This window comes from Musca autumnalis, unplaced genomic scaffold (assembly GCF_047663935.1).
Source record: "Musca autumnalis isolate F117 unplaced genomic scaffold, ASM4766393v1 scaffold_4, whole genome shotgun sequence".
In the NCBI taxonomy this organism is placed as follows: domain Eukaryota; kingdom Metazoa; phylum Arthropoda; class Insecta; order Diptera; family Muscidae; genus Musca; species Musca autumnalis.
Window position 1 is genome coordinate 120,723,599 of NW_027411977.1, and position 19,135 is coordinate 120,742,733.

Sequence of the window (19,135 nt, forward strand, 5' to 3'; positions counted from 1 at the left end):
TGTCCTTTCATTTTAACAAAATTTTGAGAGCTTAAAGATTTGGTCACGGGAAGTGTTCCATCCAGAATATACACGTGTAAAAAACCGCCCAAAATCGTCCTAATCTGTATTTTGTGCCTATTTGTCTATGTGAGATTCAACAGAATCAATATAGATATCAATTTTACTTCATATGTATTTATGTTGTGTATTTGAATAGTTCAGTATAATATTCGAACTAAAACGCATTTTACACTTGCACATAAAACAGGTGTTTTATGAATTTACGCCATTTATTAGACAGATATTGTATGGAATTGACAACTTCAATCAATTTAAATTTTTCTTTTATTTTTTTAAAAAACGTTATAAAAATTACATTTGTGAAACAAAAAACTGGAGTCTTTAGTCGGAGTCGAGCAAAAAATACCTCGACTCCGAACTCTGGTTTTAGAGAAGTTCGACTGTATATCGGCCTTTTTGTAGAAAATTTACTTATGTTGAAACTGAGGTATGGGGTATTGTAACTCGCGAATTGTTGTAATATACCATAACTATTGAACGCATTTAGGTAAAATAAACTGTTTCAGCACGATTCACCAATGGATTTCTTAAAATTATAATTTGAGCGGAAGCTGTGGTCATATTAATGTAAAAAAAGAGGAAAAACTCGTTGAAGGAAACGAGTTTTTTTAAGTCAATTTTCAATTAGTGGTTTTACAATACAATGTAGAGTATAATGTTCAAAGAAGAAGTTAAAGAATACATTTCACAAATGAAGTTTCTAATGTATGATTTTTTAATATAACCACTGCATCAATCTCAAACGGATGCTGACATTTTGAAGACTGAAAAATTGGGTTTTTTGAATTTTTGCTCTAATCGGGACGCGCAACTGTACTCGTTTAAAAACTGATTATGAGATTGTAGTACTCGCGATTACGCATTTTTTGATGTATAACTCGGGCGTGTAGCCTTCAAAGGTTCACAACCATCTCAGCTTAAAATCGAAATTTTTGTGCGTAAATTTTTCTAAAAAATCAGTTTTTTGGATTCAAAATGTACAAATGCCATTCGATTTCAGTGGAAACCCGCGTGGAATTTAGTTTTTTTACGTTTTGAATCTAACAAGCCTTTACGCATCTAAATCCATCCACTACATCGGCGGATATGATACCCTCAAATTTCGAAAATCTGCAAAAAATGTTTTTGAAAATATCGCGTATTTAGACGGGTTTTAGATGTGTTATTACTACTTAGATAAATAGAGCGAAACGCATATTTAAAATATGCGAAAACAGATATTGAAAAAAACGTTCGCGAATCCGGAGATTTAATAGATTCTTTCTAAAAACTGAGTGCGATGCTACATCCACGGTTCTTGATGGATCGCATTGAAATGACATAGGATGATGTATTTTTTAATGGTGATCATTGAAATCGGATGCGCATAAAATGCAAATGTACTTCGTGGAAATTATGGGCATTTTACTGTTTTTTGCACCCTAACATGCAACTGATGCTACATCGTGGTCGCCAAATGGAATTTCACAAAGTGTATATCAAATAAGAGGGATTGATTCGCTGTTTTGGAAAATCGGATGCGCATCTTGTGGTTTCCACTATTACGCGGTCTATATGCGTTTCAAATGTTGTAATATTCAATATAACATTATTTTAATGTTATGTCACAATTGGAATTCCTTGTGATTAATATAATGTTCTAAAAATATTCGCCAATAGGAAAACTATAAGCGAAAAATTTGTTGCAACGGAATATTTTCATTATTGCGTGGAATTTGGACGAAAATGACGAAGAACTCAAATATTTTTTCTTCAACCTTTCCTATAAAACCATTAAAAAAAATAAAATTAGAATAACATGATTTTTATTTTTTTCGTCATATTTTCTTTGTATTTTTGCAAATAACATGAATACTATAGATCCAAACTTCACGACTTAGGTTTCATTTTATTCCTCACAATGTCTGGATGCTGCTGTAATTTTTTATATATATTTTTTTGTAAGTATAAGCGCTATTATTTCAAAAATATGTTTGTAAATACGTGAAATTATTTAAAAAATTTAATTTTTTGCGAATCCATTGAAACTTTTCGAATTTTTTTGCATCATCGCAAAGGATGCGAATTCAGTTAACGATAATAGGATATAACAGTTACTATATTAAGCCGCGATTTTTTTAGAATTTTTTCTAATTAGCATAACTAAAATGGTAATATCTTTTGCGCGCAACGATCAAAGTTGGTAACGAAAACAGATTTGGAATGACGATTTTTTTCTTAATCTATGTACCAAAAATCATAGATGTAGTATCAAAAAATGTTGTTGATTTTTTTGAAATGGAAAAGACGATTTTAGACATTTTTGCTGATATGTACAGAGAGAAGTAGCTTACAAAAATACTTTTTGCTTATATGTACGCATGTAAATGCGTTTGTTGAATTTCTTTGTAAAATTAAGTGTTCCGCATTAAATAAATAATGCCTAAGACTCTCCTTCACATTTACATCATTTAATCTTGTGATTTATCTGGAAAAACAAATAATTATTCTTACTAATTAATTACCTTTAATTAGTCCATCGCAGATGTTTATGTATATTAATATCCATATCAAACATGCACAGACATGCTATTTACTGTAGCTTTCATATACGTTTTCACAGATAATACTATATACTTTACACACACACAATTGAATATTCCATGAAAAGAAAATTATATTATTATTTTGATATTAACATCATTAATTTCTTTACCATCACACAAACATTTCAACACAAACTTACTGCAAAAGGGGAATCTATTTAAATTTATATTGCTTTTCATTGAGATTGTAAATTCTTCTTTTAATTTGTTACGCATATAATTATGTGGGGGTTTCAAATTAATTCGTTGCAATTATTTGTCTTTACATGATATTATTTTTTCTGTGCTATTTATTTAAGTCTTTTTTTAATTTTGTGGTGGTTTAATGATATGATTTTTATTATTAATTCCTTGAAAAGGTCTAACTTTTGACGTCAATAGTTTTAATTGGAATATTTAGTTTTCTCTCTATTAAAGGTAAAATTGTCCAAGTTTTACAAGTTAAGAGACACATTTGTTGCTACATAACCGATATCAATTTATCACCGCAATGAGAATAATGAAGAAAAGGCAACAGACCGTGTGATACCCCCTACCATTAGAACTTCATACACAATTTTCAAATTTTGGGTATAGCTTTTATGTAACTTCGCCTAACGATTTCAGGTAGTTTAGGTTCATTTTTTATTTCTCTATAAAATGTTTTCGAAATAAGTCCACGATTTTACGCTATTAAAGAGGTAAATTCCGATTTATGTTATTTCAAAATGATCAATATAATTTTATAATCCAGGCCTATTCCGCATTTACCACTTTAAAGATCCACTGTATAGACTTAATTTTCCTCTTGGTAAGAGGGTGAGATGTAGCTTTCACCAAAAAAGAATTTCTGGCCAGACTTTGTAGTCAACACTACTACCTGGACTGGATTGATAACCGCTCCTAGAATGGGGCCGCGGGGTCGTTATGCCCGTTATTCTCACTGGAGAATACCCTTGTCGTATTGCTAGGTCTAATAAACGAATGTAACTAATTGTAAAGCACAATCTTAAATATTGCAAGTTGAATTTTGATTTCAACTGACAGGCGGGCGGCTGACAGAAGCATATCGTTGTATCGACTTTTTATGTTGATCAAGTCGCCGGCAAATATTTCGATGTGTTCCATCATATGGAGTACGTTCAAAAACATCATTGTTAACTGTAACAAGTAAGAACGGCGTTAATTTCGGCTGGTTCGAACTTGGTTACCCTCCACCACGAGATATATTTAAGTAAAATGGAACATTTAGTTTCCTAAATACCAAATTTCATAAATTTCGGTAAAACAATGTGGCTAACGTTCAAAATTACCGAAATTCGGGGATAACGCTCTATGGGGGCTATATCCAAACGTCGATATATACCTACAAATTTCTGGCGGAAAGTTTTTAGACTCAAAGAAGACTATAATACCAAATTTCCGATATTTCGGTAAGATAATGTGGCTAAAACCTTCTAAATACTGAAAATCAAGAGGTACGCTTCTATGCTGATTAATTCTCTTCTGGAATATTTTATAACCCCATTGAAAACTAAAAAACAAATCTCAGTCTTTCGGTGGGATATTGACGTCACAACCTTCAGAACTACGAAAATTGGGAGGTACCGTTCTATGGGGGCTATATCGAAACGTGGACCGACGAAAGGTTTTTACCTTTTTTCAGCCATTTCGGTGGATTGTTGTGGCCAAAAACCTTCAAACTACTGAAACCGTTCTATGGGGGCTATATGAAGGTGTGGACCTATACCGACAAATTTCTGGGGGAAAGTTTAACACCCCCCATGAAGACTAAGTACCAACTTTCATCCGTTTCGGTGGAATATTGAGGCCACAAACTTCAAAATACCGGAAATTGGGAGGTACCGTTCTATGGGGGCTATATGAAGGTGTGGACCTATACCGACAAATTTCATATGGAAAGTTTTATATCCCAAATGAAAACTAAATTCCAATTTTCATCCATTTCGGTGGAATATTGAGGCCACAAACTTCAAAATACCGGAAATCGGGAGTTACCGTTCCATGGGGGCTATATGAAGGCGTGAACCTATACCGACAAATTTCTGGGGGAAAGTTTTACACCCCCCATGAAGACTAAGTACCAAATTTTAGCCATTTCGGAGGGATATTGAGGACACAACCTTCAAAATACCGAAAATCGGGAGGTACCTTTCTATGGGGGCTATATGAAGGCATGGATCTATACCGACAAATTTCTGGGGGAAAGTTTTGCACCCCCAGCGAAGACTAAGTTCCAAATTTCAGCCATTTCCGTGTGATAATGAGGTTAAAACCTTCAAAATATCGAAAATCGGGTGGTACGGTTCTATGGGGCCTATATCAAAACGTGGACCGATATAGCCCATTTGCAATACCAAACATCCTAGGAGTAATATAAACTTCTGCAACAAATTATAAAGCTCTATCTTAAAAATTGCGAGCTGTGTCTTGATTTCAACAGACGGACAAACGGACGGACGGACATGGTTTTATCTACTTATAATTTTAACCTGATTAATTACACTGTGCAACAAAATGGAGGTGAAAGTCCGGGGCACGGAAAATTTCTCTTGGGGAAGAAAGGCCTTAGTAAGTATATTAAGAACCCCGAAGGGCAGATCCGCCGTGAGTCGAACTTCCGCGTTATGGTGTGATGAAGTTTTTGCTAACTTCTTTGTTAACTGTTGTTTTAGATTAGTTATGAGATGACATATCTTCAGTAAAATCGAATGAGGGTTATTTTCGTAGAGCACTTCCATTATTTTAAGAGCCGCTATAAAAGTACCAGAAGATCACGTTTTTCAGCTTCGAAATGTTCTGCAAAAATGTCGCTCAATTTTAGGTACGGTTCTCATTGACAATTAATCGATTTTGTCGCGTTTTCGTGGTCGTTTTGTGCATTTAGCCTGTTTTTGTGAGGACCGTACCTAAAACTTTCTGAGCGACATTTTTGCAAAACATTTCGAAGCTGAAAAACGTCATCTTGTGGTACTTTTATAGCGGCTCTTAAAATAAAGGACGAAAGGGACATTGAAGGAAGCGAGTTAGAAGGTCGAAGTGCTCTACGAAAATAACCCTCATTCGATTTGACTGCAGATATGTCATCTCATAAATAAGCTAAAACAACAGCTAACAAAGATATAATGCTAATTTCAGATGCCTTATAGCGTCTCTAGCAAAAACTTCATCACGCCATAAGGCGGAAGTTCGACTCAAACGGATCTGTCCTTTGGGATTCTTATTATACTCGCCAAGGGCTTTCATCTCCAAAAGGAATTATCTCTGCCCCAAAATTTATGTTTACAGTGTTATACCCTCCATATTATGGTGAAGGGTATAATGAGACTCCTAGACGTGTTTTGGTAGTAACGCCCATGCAGGTACTGCATTGGCAACATCTTGTTGTGCTTATACACCATTAAAATCTAGGTCTCCTTATGAAGGTCATGAAGAGGTACTCTGTTCCAATTCTCAGGTCATTCTTGTGCTTATGCACCGTTAAAATCTTCTTCTCCTCATCAGATCATTCGGGCAGGTTTGAATATTCATTTACAGCCTAGCGCTAACATTTGCACGAAAACGCGACAAAATCGATTAGTTGTCAATGAGAGCCGTACCTAAAATTTTCTGAGCGACATTTTTGCAGAACATTTCGAAGCTGAAAAACGTCATCTTGTGATACTTTTATAGCGGCTCTTAAAATAAAGGACGAAAAGGACATTGAAGGAAGCGAGTTAGAAGGTCGAAGTGCTCTACGAAAATTATCCTCATTCGATTTGACTGCAGACATGTCATCTCAAAAATAAGCTAAAGCAACGGTGAACAAAGATATAACGCTAATTCCTGATGGCTTACAGGGTCTCTAGCAAAAATTTCATCACGCCATAACGCGGAAGTTCGACTCACGGCGGATCTGTCCTACGGGGTTCTTAATATACTCACCAAGGCCTTTCTTCCCCAAGAGGAATTTTCCGTGCACCAGAATTTCACCTCTATTTTGTTGCACAGTGTATGTTGAATCCCTTAACTGTTAAATGTGTATTGTTTAACATCCTAGACTATTTACCATAATTGTATAATTGTTCTATAAAAATCTCTGTAACTTGTATCGATTGAAAAGTTGTTAAAATTTGGTAAATAGTCTAGGATGTAATATGGACCATATCGGTCCACTCCGTCGGATACCTTCCAAAACTTTAGTACGACGGTACAGGAAGTGCAGCGGGGCAAGTACATATTTTTTTCAAACTTACGACAACTTCCTAGACTGTCTACAACTTCTTCGGGCATGTTCTTCAAATACCACCCTCACAAAAGTTCATAACTTCGCTTAAGTGCAGTTTAGAGACTGTGTAAATATTATTTTGATATTTTTACCGAAGGTACTCCTGCTGATAATGTTTTCAGCGATATAATGTTTTTTCGAGGGAAACTCCATGCTTCCTCCAAATCTTACCGAGACCAACTAATATGGCTGGTGGGGGCGATAAATAAGAAGAAAATTAATCCCAAAATAAGAATCACTTTTCAAATTGACTATATTCGCCAATTTCTTTAGGTATCCGCAAAAGTTCAACACAGAAAAAGGTAATATTTTCGGATCGTCCACAAACGTAGCGTTCTGACTACGTATACTCTCGAATGCCTAATTTAGGCCAGATAATGTATCTGAAAAGTCTTCAATTGGAAGCTTTTCGACCATTGGGGACCTCAAATGTCAAATTACAGCTAGGTTCGGTTGTATAAAAAATCCTAAAAATACCGAAAATCGGGAGATACCGTAATATACTAAAACATGGATCAATGTTGACATTTTTGATAGAGAAATTTTGTGACCACTGGGAATCTGAAATGTCAAATTACAGCTAGTTCGGCCAACCATGCGATCTGTCCATAGATGTCTCAATTCTCACAGTCTAAGGGTATATCGGCCTTTTTGTAGAAAATTTACTTATGTTGAAACTGAGGTATAGGGTATTGTAACTCGCGAATTGTTGTAATATACCATAACTTTTGAACGCATTTAGGTAAAATAAACTGTTTTAGCACGATTCACCGATGGATTTCTTAAAATTATAATTTGAGCGGAAGCTGTGGTCATATTAATGTAAAAAAAGAGGAAAAAATCGTTGAAGGAAACTAGTTTTTTTAAGTCAATTTTCAATTAGTGGCTTTACAATACAATGTAGAGTATAATGTTCAAAGAAGAAGTTAAAGAATACACTTGAGAGATGAAGTTTCTAATGTATGATTTTTTAATATAACCAATGCATCAATCTCAAACGGATGCTGACATTTTGAAGACTGAAAAATTGGGTTTTTTGAATTTTTGCTCTAATCGGGACGCGCAACTGTACTCGTATAAAAACTGATTATGAGATTGTGGTACTCGCAATTACGCATTTTTTGATGTATAACTCGGGCGTGTAGCCTTCAAAGGTTCACAACAATCTCAGCTTAAAGTCGAAATTTTTGTGCGTAAATTTTTCTAAAAAACCAGTTTTATGGATTCAAAATTTACAAATGCCATTCGATTTCAGTGGAAACCCGCGTGAATTTAGTTTTTTTACGTTTTGAATCTAACAAGCCTTTGCGCGTCTAAATCCATCCCCTAGATCGGCGGATATGATACCCATCAAATTTCGAAAATCTGCAAAAAATGTTTTTGAAAATATCGCGTATTTAGACGGGTTTTATATGTGTTATTACTACTTAGATAAATAGAGCGAAACGCATATTTAAAATATGCGAAAACAGATATTGAAAAACGTTCGCGAATCCGGAGATATAATAGATTTTTTCTAAAAACTGAGTGCGATGCTACATCCACGGTTCTTGATGGATCGCATTGAAATGACATAGGATGATGTATTTTTTAACGGTGATCATTGAAATCGGATGCGCATAAAATGCAAATGTACTTCGTGGAAATTACGGGCATTTTACTGTTTTTTGCACCCTAACATGCAACTGATGCTACATCGTGGTCGCCAAATGGAATTTCACAAAGTGTATATCAAAAAAGAGGGATTGATTCGCTGTTTTGGAAAATCTGATGCGCATCTTGTGATTTCCACTATTACGCGGTTTATATGCGTTTCAAATGTTGTAATATTCAATATAACATTATTTTAATGTTATGCCACAATTGGAATTCCTTGTGATTTAATATAATGTTCTAAAAATATTCGCCAATAGAAAAACTATAAGCGAAAAATTTGTTGCAACGGAATATTTTCATTATTGCGTGGAATTTGGACGAAAATGACGAAGAACTCAAATATTTTTTCTTCAACCTTTCCTAAAAACCATAAAAAAATAAAATTAGAATAACATGATTTTTATTTTTTTCGTCATATTTTCTATGTATTTTTGCAAATAACATGAATACTATAGCTCCAAACTTCACGACTTAGGTTTCATTTTATTCCTCACAATGTCTGGATGCTGCTATAATTTTTTATAGATATTTTTTTGTAAGTATAAGCGCTATTATTTCAAAAATATGTTTGTAAATACGTGAAATTATTTAACAAATTTAATTTTTCGCGAATCCATTGAAACTTTTCGATTTTTTTTTTTTGCATCATCGCAAAGGTTGCGATTTCAGTTAACGATAATAGGATATAACTGCTTACTATATTAAGCCGCGATTTTTTTAGAATTTTTTCGAATAGCATAACTAAAACGGTCATATCTTTTGCGCGCAACGGTCAAAGTTGGTAACGAAAACAGATTTGGAATGACGATTTTTTTCTTAATCTATGTACCATAAATCATAGATGTAGTATCAAAATTTTTTTTTGATTTTTTTGAAATGGAAAAGACGATTTTAGAAATTTTTGCTGATATCTCTGTCATCAAAACTGACACTTATTTATGCCTTCCCCATAATATGTGGGACATAATATTATTTGTCATTCCGTTTGTAACACATCAAAATATTCATCGGAGACCCTATAAAGTAGATATATTCTTGATCAGATAAAAAAAATCTGAGTCGATATAACCACGTCCGTCGGTCTGTCCGTGTGTCTGTTCAAATTAAGAACTTTATAATTTGGTATAGAAGTTTTTATTACTCCTAGGATGTTTATTATTGAAAATAGGGTATATCGGTCCATGTTTTGATATAGCACCCACGGAACGATACCTCGGTGTGGCCTCAATATCACACCGAAGTGGTTGAAATTTTGTATTTAGTCATCGTTGGGGGTTAAAGCTTTCCGCCTGAAATTTGTCAGTATAGGTTCACGCCTTCATATAGCCTCCATAGAACGGTACCACCAGATTATTGGTATTTTGAATATTGTGGCCTGTAATGTGAAGATATAAGTCCACGTAGTCATATAGCCCCCATAGAATGATACCACCCGATTTCGGTATATTGAAGGTTGTGGCCTAAATATCCCCCCGAAATGGCTGAAATATGGTATTAAGTCTTCGTTTGGGGTAAAACTTTCCACCTGAAATTTGTCGATGTAGGTCCATGTCTTCATATAGCCCACATAGAACGGCACCTCCCTATTTTCGGTAGTTAGAAGGTTCTATAACCCACCGAATAGGCTGAAATTTGTTATTTAGTTATTGTTGGGGGTATGCAACATTTTCCTAGAAATTTGTCGGCGCAGGTCCACGTTTTGATATAGGCTTCATAGGGCGGCACGTCTGATTTTCTTTATTTTCAGAGTTTTAGGTGCATTGTCTTGCAAAAATTGGAAATTTTCAAATATAATCTTGGTTGGGAATACACAATATTATATTAGATTTGAAGGTTTTACCCAATTTATCCAATCAAAGCCGGAAATTGGGTGTTTTGTCTTCGTTGTGGTTACAAAACATTGCCGCTGAGAATGGTCGGTATAGGTCCACATTTTGATATAGTCTTTTTATAGCTTTAGCCAAATTACTCAACCAAAAAATATGAAATTTTGCGATTAGGTTTTTATAGCAGCTTCTCAGGTTGGAAGGTAAACGATTTGCAATTTAAAAAAAAAATCTACTAAAGTGGTTGTTACATGGATATTTCATTGGTATTACATTTTGTTTAAAAAAATTATATGTATTTTTCAGTTAGCATATTTCAATTCACCTAGAAATAAGCCTTGACAGGGCGGAAGAGTTAGCACTTTCATAGACGATATGAAACTAATTTCTAAATTCTACTTCAATTTAACTCGTGATGGAGGGTATACAAAGTTCGGCCCGGTCGAAATTAAAGACTTTCATACTTGTTACTTGTGAAAGTCATATTAACCTCTGAAATATTTTGATTATTGTATTTTTTTCCTAGCAGTAATGTTGAGAAGATTGAACTGTGCAATAACTATAACGCGAAGCCCATAGGGCATCATAAAGTCGTATCCGATTGCCCTTGTTAAATTTGTTAGGGGTTCATAAGTTTCGTGTAGTATAAAGAATGTAGGTCTACTCGTATATGAAACATTAAAATATTTCCCTAAGGAGCTATTTCCTTTTATTATGATGTAAATATCATGAGCATCATGGGTTCTGGCGAATATGTATATCCTATTCATTGCTCATGTTTGCTAGGTATGTATATAAAATTTGTTTTTTATTTTTTTAATTCATTATATATCATGACACTGTAGGTGGTTTTGTTGCTTAGTTGATAGATTCCAATACACTTTTATTTCGTTTCAAAAATATTTTTGTTATTACATAAACCGAGAGAAGGAAATACACTTCTTAATTTGGAACATTGGAACGTGCAACTAGGGAATATGTTTTCACTTTTATCATTTTTTTTTCATTTAATAGATGATATATCTTTAATTTTTTAATATAAATATTTTTCAAATCGACATTTTCTTGTAATATGTATGTGCTGTACATGTATACGTACGTAAGTATGTACTTCATTACATTAATTTCATTTCATTTTAATTCTTATCAAAATATAAATATATTTAAAGGCGGTTTGCACAATAAACATACACACATTTACTAAACGCTCCACACATATACACGACTATGTTTGTATGTATTTGTAATGTAATATCCTTTGGTGTATAAACGATATATAGAAATCATTTGAATAATTTAATGCCGTTCTATAATCAACACGTTTTAACCGATAGAATAGAATTTTACAACTGACCTTACGAAGGCATAACACGTACTTACGTATCAAAGCATATGTACGTACATTATGCGAATAAATATAAAACATAGAGTAGCAACAACAACAACAACATTAACGTATTTATAACGAAAAAGAGATGCAAACAAAAAGGAAAGGAAACACAATTTTTGGGGTGTAGCGCCAAAAAAACTGACACAAAGTTACCGTCTACGCAATCCCCAACTGCTGCAGTACTACACAGCATCCACTGATAAGCCTCCATTAGATGAGTTTGTAGTGGCAGTATAACAGTTTTTTCTCCCAATAGGAAATGTAAAGAGATGAAGATAAGAGTTTCCGAAAAAAGAGGAAAATGAGTCTAAAAAAGAGAAGTTGTGAGAAGAATTTTCGGGTGAAATCGTTTTTATGTGGGTTCTGTAAATATGGAGCAAAAGAAAATACTTTTGCACATTGTTTACCTTTCACTGCTTTTGAAAGTATTCACATGCATACTTCAGAGCTTTATTAGTTAGTGTAAGCACAATATTTATCCTTGATGCGAATATAATTTAATTAAGTGCCAATTAATGGGATATGTCTGTGAATTATAGATAAGTTAACTTTTATTGTATTCGGAAATAAAGTTATTGTTTAAGAATAAAGTTTTATTAAAAATTATTTGTAACGTATTCGTGGGAAAACCTATAAAGTATGTATATTGAAAATAGGAGGGTTGGCGTTTTTTATTTCGGATGACGACTTCTATTTTGTTTTTCAAAATAGTCAGGCTTAATCCCATAGTCGTTGTTTTAATATTTTATTATTTTTTCCCACTAATAAATTAAAGTTGTTTTAATAAAATATTAAAACAACGACTATGGGATTAAGCCTGACTATTTTGAAAAACAAAATAGAAGTCGTCATCCGAAATAAAAAACGCCAACCCTCCTAATTGTGAGGCCGGGCACCGTCGAAATGTTGTTTATTGCTGCAGTATGCAATACCAACAAATTAGTTATGTGTTTTTTAGTCGAGAATCGACGAACGCACAGCAGTGGGAAAGATTTAGTTTTGTTTGCAAGTGAAGTTGCTCGAGTTTAGGTAGTGCCAAAGAAATTCTCGATCAGAGTGTTTCTTTGCTGACGTATCTATTTGAGCGAGCAATTGACACTTGGGTATAAAAAGTTTCTTGTTGAAAAACAAGAAAAAGGGAACTGATGAAGATCTGTGGCGAGATCTGAAACTATAGTCTTCCCTGACTTACCCCTTGGTAAACATCGCCAATTTTTTCCCACTAATAAATTAAAGAATTTCGGGGCTATACCTCTGAAACCAATGCGAATCTTCTTCTGACCTCTGAAGCAAATTTGTAGATAAGGACAACAATAAAATATTTGGAGAAATAATGAACTCGAAAAACGTCATTTATTGACTCAAATTTCACAATTTTTAAACACTTCGCACCGTATCTCCAAAACCGTTAATTTTTATACCCTACACCACTATGTGGAGAGGGTATTATAAGTTGGTTTTGGGCAAAAAGTTTGTAACGCATCAAAATAATGGTCGCAGACCCGTACTTATATATAGCAAAATGAATGTCTCGACGAGCTGAGTCGATCTGGCTATGTGTGTCCGTCCGTCCGTCCGTCAGTCCGTCCGTCCGTCCGTCCGTCAGTCCGTCCGTCCGTCCGTCCGTCCGTCAGTCCGTCCGTCTGTCCGTCTGTCCATCTAAACCTTGTAATCACGCTACAGGTCGCAATTTTGATCGGATCGTCACGAAATTTTGCATGTTGATAGGGGTCCCGGGGAAGAAGCCTATTGATTTTGGTGATGGTCGGATAATATTTAGGGGTCGGAAAGGGCAAAAAACTTAGGTGGATAAAATGACAACGTTTTTTTCCAAAGCGAATATCTCAGCTTCTATATGGGGTATACCAAAAGCAAAACCCGACAATGAAAGTAGAAAATATCACCTTTTTAATGATGTAAAGCAGGTTCTCGTAGGTGATCAAACAACGAAGATATTACAATAGTAGCAAATAAAACCCCAATTTTCATTTTTGCGATTTTAATTATATTGACGATATCGCAGCTTTGGTTGGGGACTTTCCAAAAGCAAAGTCTGACTCTGAAAGTAGAAGATCCCGTCTTTACAATGATGTAAACTAGGTCGGCGTAGGTAACCAAATAACGGAGATATCGCAATAGTCGTTAATACATCCCATTTTTCTATTTTTTTGGAAATCACGCTACAGGTCGCAGTTTTGATCGGATCGTCACGAAAATTTGAGGGTTAATGGGGGTCTCATAGATGAAGAAGCCTATTGATTTTTGTGATGGTCGGATAATTATTAGGGGTCGGACTGGGCAAACACTTATTTGGAGAAAAGTCAACATTTTATTTTAAAGCCAATATCTCTGTTTCTTTAAGAGGTACATCAAAAGCAAGACCTGGCAAGGAAAGTAGAAAATATCACCTTTACAACGATATAAAGTAGGTTGTCGTAGGTGGTCAAATAGCAGAGATATGGCAATAGTCGATAATGCATCCCATTTTCCGATTCTTTTGTAATCACGCTACAGGTCGCAATTTTGATCGCATCGTCACGAATTTTTTGAGAGTTGATGCGGGTCCCACAGAGGAAGAAGCCTATTTAGTTTGGTGATGGTCGGATAATATTCAGGAGTCGGACTAAGCGAAAAGCTTATGTGGAGAAAAGTCAACGTTTTTTATGCAAATATCTCCGCTTCTGGTTGGAGTATTCCAAAAGGAATACCCGTCAATGGAAGAAGAAAATATCTCGTTTATATTAATGCAAAGTATGTTGGCGTAAGTGAGCAAACCGAGATATTGCAAAATTCAGTAATATACAAAATATTTCCATTTGTTGTAATCACGCTACAAGTTGGAATTTTGATCGGATAGTGACGAAATTTTGGGCGTAGATGGGGGCCCCACAGAGGAAGAAGCCTATTGATTTTGGTGATAGTCGGATAATATGTAGGGGTCGGAATGGGGAAAAACTCATTTGGAGACAAATTCAAAGTTTTATTCTTTGTGAATATATCGGCTTCTAGTAGGGGTATTCCAACGGCAAAGCCTGTCAATGGAAGAAGAAAATATTACCTTTACATTGGTGTAAAGCAGGTTGGCGAAGGTGGTCAAACAAGGGAGATACCACAATAGTCGGTAATGCATCCAATTCTTCCATTTTTTGCAATCAAGCTCGGATGGTCACGAAATTTTGGTTGCTTATGGGGGTCCCAGAGAGAAAGAGACATATTATTTTTGGTGGAAGTCGGATTATATTCCCTAAAAGAAATGTTTACCAGTGAAAAGTTTATGCACAGGGGTAGTGGTGTAGGGTATCACATGGTCGGCCCCGTCCCGACTATAGCCTTTGCTCACTTGTTTCTGAATACTTTCTGTTGGAAAAATATTTCGTGGAATGTAATACACAACTCTTCAGAACATATCATAAAATGCATCTATGCCATTGTTTTCAGTACATTTTTCCACGACGATTTAATAAAAATGTCAATAATGTAGTGAAATCCGAAATGCGAGAATAAACTGTTGGTGTGAACTGTGATTGAAATACCTGTTGTAAAAGATATGATGCAAAATACCGCTGAAACAACATGAAATAAGCATTTTAGAGTTTCAGAATGTTCTAAAGAATTGTTGAGAACTTTATTTGGAAGATTTTTGCAAAAGGTTACTTGGTTCAACTCCCAATAGTTTAGCCGATACTGACCAGAATTTCAGCAATTATGTAAAATTTTCTTTATTTTATAGATTTTGATGCCCTAGATGGAATTTTTCTTATTTGGTTCTACTAGTTTAGAGCTATAATATCGCTAAAGACAGCAAGGCCAAATTCCTATTCGATTCTGAGATAAAGGCCTGATAAATGCAAAAAAGTGTAGATTTAGCCCGGTTTAGATGAGGTCATAAAATCCGAACTGGATCTGACAGGACAAAACCCTACTATGGTTTTTGTAGTCTAATAAAACCATTTAAATATGTACTTTCGAAAAATGCATACTAGAACTTGTTTGCATTTTCAGTGATGCATAGTGAAATCAAATTTCAGCAAATGTCGTCGATCTATACCGACAAATTCCTGCGGAAAGTTTTTATACTCAAAGAAGACTAATTACCAAATTTCCGATATTTCGGTAAGATAGTGTGGCTAAAATCTAAAAAATACCAAAATATCAAGAGGTATGCTTCTATGATGAATATAGGAAGACGTGGACTTATACTGATAATTCTCTTCTGGAATATTTTATAACCCCATGAAAGACTAAATAAAAAAGTCATTTCGGTGGGATATTGACGTCACAACGTTCAGAATTACGAAAATCGGGAGGTACCGTTCTATGGGCGCTATATAAATGCGTGGACCTATACTGACAAATTTCATATGGAAAGTTTTATACCCCAAATGAAGACTAAGCACCAAATTTTAGCCAATTCGGTGGAATATTGAGGCAACAACCTACAAAGTACCGAAAATCGTGAGGTACCGTTCTATTGGGGCTTTATAAAGGCGTGGACCTATACCAACAAAATTAGAGGGGAAAGTTGAAAAGTTGAATACCCCCAACGAACACTAAATACCAAATTTCAGAAACTTCGATGGATTATTGTTGTGGCCATAACCTTCAAAATACCGAAATATGGGGCTATATTAAGGCGTACACCTGTAACGACAAATTTCTGGGAGAAAGTTTTATATCCCATACGAAGACCAAATACTAAATTTCAGCCATGTCGGAGGAATATTGAGGCCACAATCTTCACAATATCGCAAATCGGGAGGTACCGTTCTATGGGAGCTATATAAACTCGGTGACCTATACCGACAAAATTTCATATGGAAAGTTTTATACCCCAAATGAAGACTAAATATTAAATTTCCGCCATTTCTGTGGAATATTGAGGCCAGAAACTTCAAAATACCGAAAATCGGGAGGTACCGTTCTATGGGGGCTATATGAAGGTGTTGACCTATACCGACAAAATTCTGGGGAAAAGTTGTTATCCCAAAAAAATACCGAAAATCGGGTGGTACCGTTCTACGGGGCTGTATGAAGGAGCGGACCTATACCAACAAAATACCGGTGGAAAATGTTTTATCACAAATGAAGACTAAATATCAAATTTTAGCCATTTCGGAGGAATATTGAGGCCACATCCTTCAAAATACCGAAAATCGGGAGCTACCATTCTATGGGGCTATATGAAGGCGTGGACTTATACCGACAAAATTCTGGGGGAAAGTTTTATACTCCCAGCGAAGACTAAATACCAAATTTTAGCCATTTCGGAGGAATATTGAGATCACAACCTTCAAAATACGGAACATTGGGAGGTACCGTTTTATGGGGCTATATGAAGGGGTTGACCTATATCGACAAAATTCTGGGGAAAATTGGATATCCCAACGAAGAAGATTTAAACCTTCAAAATACCGAAAATCGGGTGGTACCGTTCTATGGGGGCTATATTAAAACGTGGACTGATATAGCCCATTTGCAATACCAAACATCCTAGGAGTAATAGAAACTTCTATACCAAATTACAAAGCTCTATATTAAAAATTGCCAGCTTTATCTTGATTTCTTTCAACAGACGGACGGACATGGTTATATCGACTTAGAATTTTAACCTGATCAAGAATATATATACTTTATAGGGTCTCCGATGAATATTTCGATTTGTTACAAACGGAATGACAAATTTAATTATACCCTCCATATTATGGTGGAGGGTATAACAAGTAAGAGCGCACAGTGGTGCCTTGTAAACGTGATGGAGTTGACCTAGGATGATGAATTTTTGTACAACTGAGGGCATAGGAATGAAAAATACCAACTTTGGTCTATATTGGTTCAGATTTGGAGAGAGTCCCCATATATATCTTTCTTCGATATTGCTATTACTCGGTGAATTTAAAGAAAATAACCTTCAAATTAAATATCTGATATTTTCTTAGGCCCCTAATCAGTTTTACCGATTTTGATAAAAATCGGTTCAGATTTGGATATAGCTCTCACATACATATGTACATCTTTTCATTTTGCAAAAAACGGTAAATTTTAATTGAATATCCTTCAAATTTAATATGCGCTGTTTTCTTAGGTCTTTTTTTTTGCGGATTTAAAGTGGTTTTGGCCAGTCGTTTGACTATATCGCCACAACTACGCCCCTAGACGTAGTCTCTACATGTAATTTCATGTCTTCTCAGTGAGCAGCCCAAAGACGAACTATATATCATTCTCCGATTTTGCTATAACTCAGTCAAATTTAATATGCGATATTTTCTAAGGTCCCTGTCAATTTTACCGATTTAAACAAAAATTTATTCAGATTTGGATGTAGTCCCTTTATATAATGGTACAAAATTATTTGAGATTCGAGCTATTTTAAGTGTTTTGACAACGTTCTAACAAAAATAACAGGAGGCAGTCAAATAAAGTGAAATGGTAAATTAAGGCAAAATCAGGAAACTTGCATTTTTCGTACACACTGTTTATGAAAATGCGCCTGTGTCTCAAAGAATCGGATTTTGTTGGATGTAATTTTTGGATAATTTTATTCGAAAGCGATGTCTGTTTCATATACCAAATGCCCGAAGCTGCAATTTGCTGCAATTTTTAGATACACTCCATGAAGTCAACATAACGGTACTTTATGTGTTTAAATGCATTTCCTTGAACATGTGGTCCCTTTTTATATACATTTCAATATAAGCTACCTACGAAAAATTGTCTATGTTTGAGGAGCTATAACCTTATAGTAAGCCTATATATCGACAAAATTTGTTCACGATTGTCCTATTTAAAGTGTTCTCAATAAAACAAAACCAAAAAATTATAAAAAAGTCGACAACGCAATTTTCGATTTTTGTCCACTGAGGCACCATTGTGGAACGGCCGGGCCGAACTTTTTATTACCTATACCATTAGTGGTATTGAAGTAAAATATAAAGTACTAAGCTTTCCGTCATTTCAAGGCTTATTTCTAGAAGAAGTGAAATATACTAACTGAAGAATATCACTTTTCTTGCTTTAAGGTTTAATTCGATGAAGAAAACATCGATTCTATACATTCAAAATACGAAATATCATGTTGCAGTCATTCCATTTTGACGATGTGTGTACATACAACCATTAAAATACATGGAAATCGGGAGATACCTTTATATGGGGTAAATACCCAAATATGAACCTATATATAATCCGAAATAACAAGTTTCGGCACTTCAGTAGAAAAATCCTTTAAAAGACATCACATCGGTCGTCATCGTTTGGCTTTTTATCTGAGAACCCTCGGTACAAAATTACAGCAACATCGGTCAATTTTTGTGGATATGTTTTTTAACCATCGGAAATCTTAAATTGAAAA

General features: G+C 34.9%; 1 long non-coding RNA gene across 1 annotated transcript in view; it reads right to left on the minus strand.

Annotated features, from left to right (window-relative positions):
- Positions 1 to 11,748, minus strand: part of LOC141400895 (uncharacterized) — a 154,659-nt gene extending 142,911 nt beyond the window's left edge. The window contains exons 1-3 of the long non-coding RNA XR_012412219.1: positions 11,593 to 11,748; positions 2,789 to 3,056; positions 2,568 to 2,678 (exon numbers count right to left, since the gene is read on the minus strand). This is a non-coding gene — a long non-coding RNA (uncharacterized lncRNA). The remainder of the gene's footprint in view (positions 1 to 2,567; positions 2,679 to 2,788; positions 3,057 to 11,592) is intronic.
- Between the last annotated feature and the right edge of the window lie 7,387 nt (positions 11,749 to 19,135).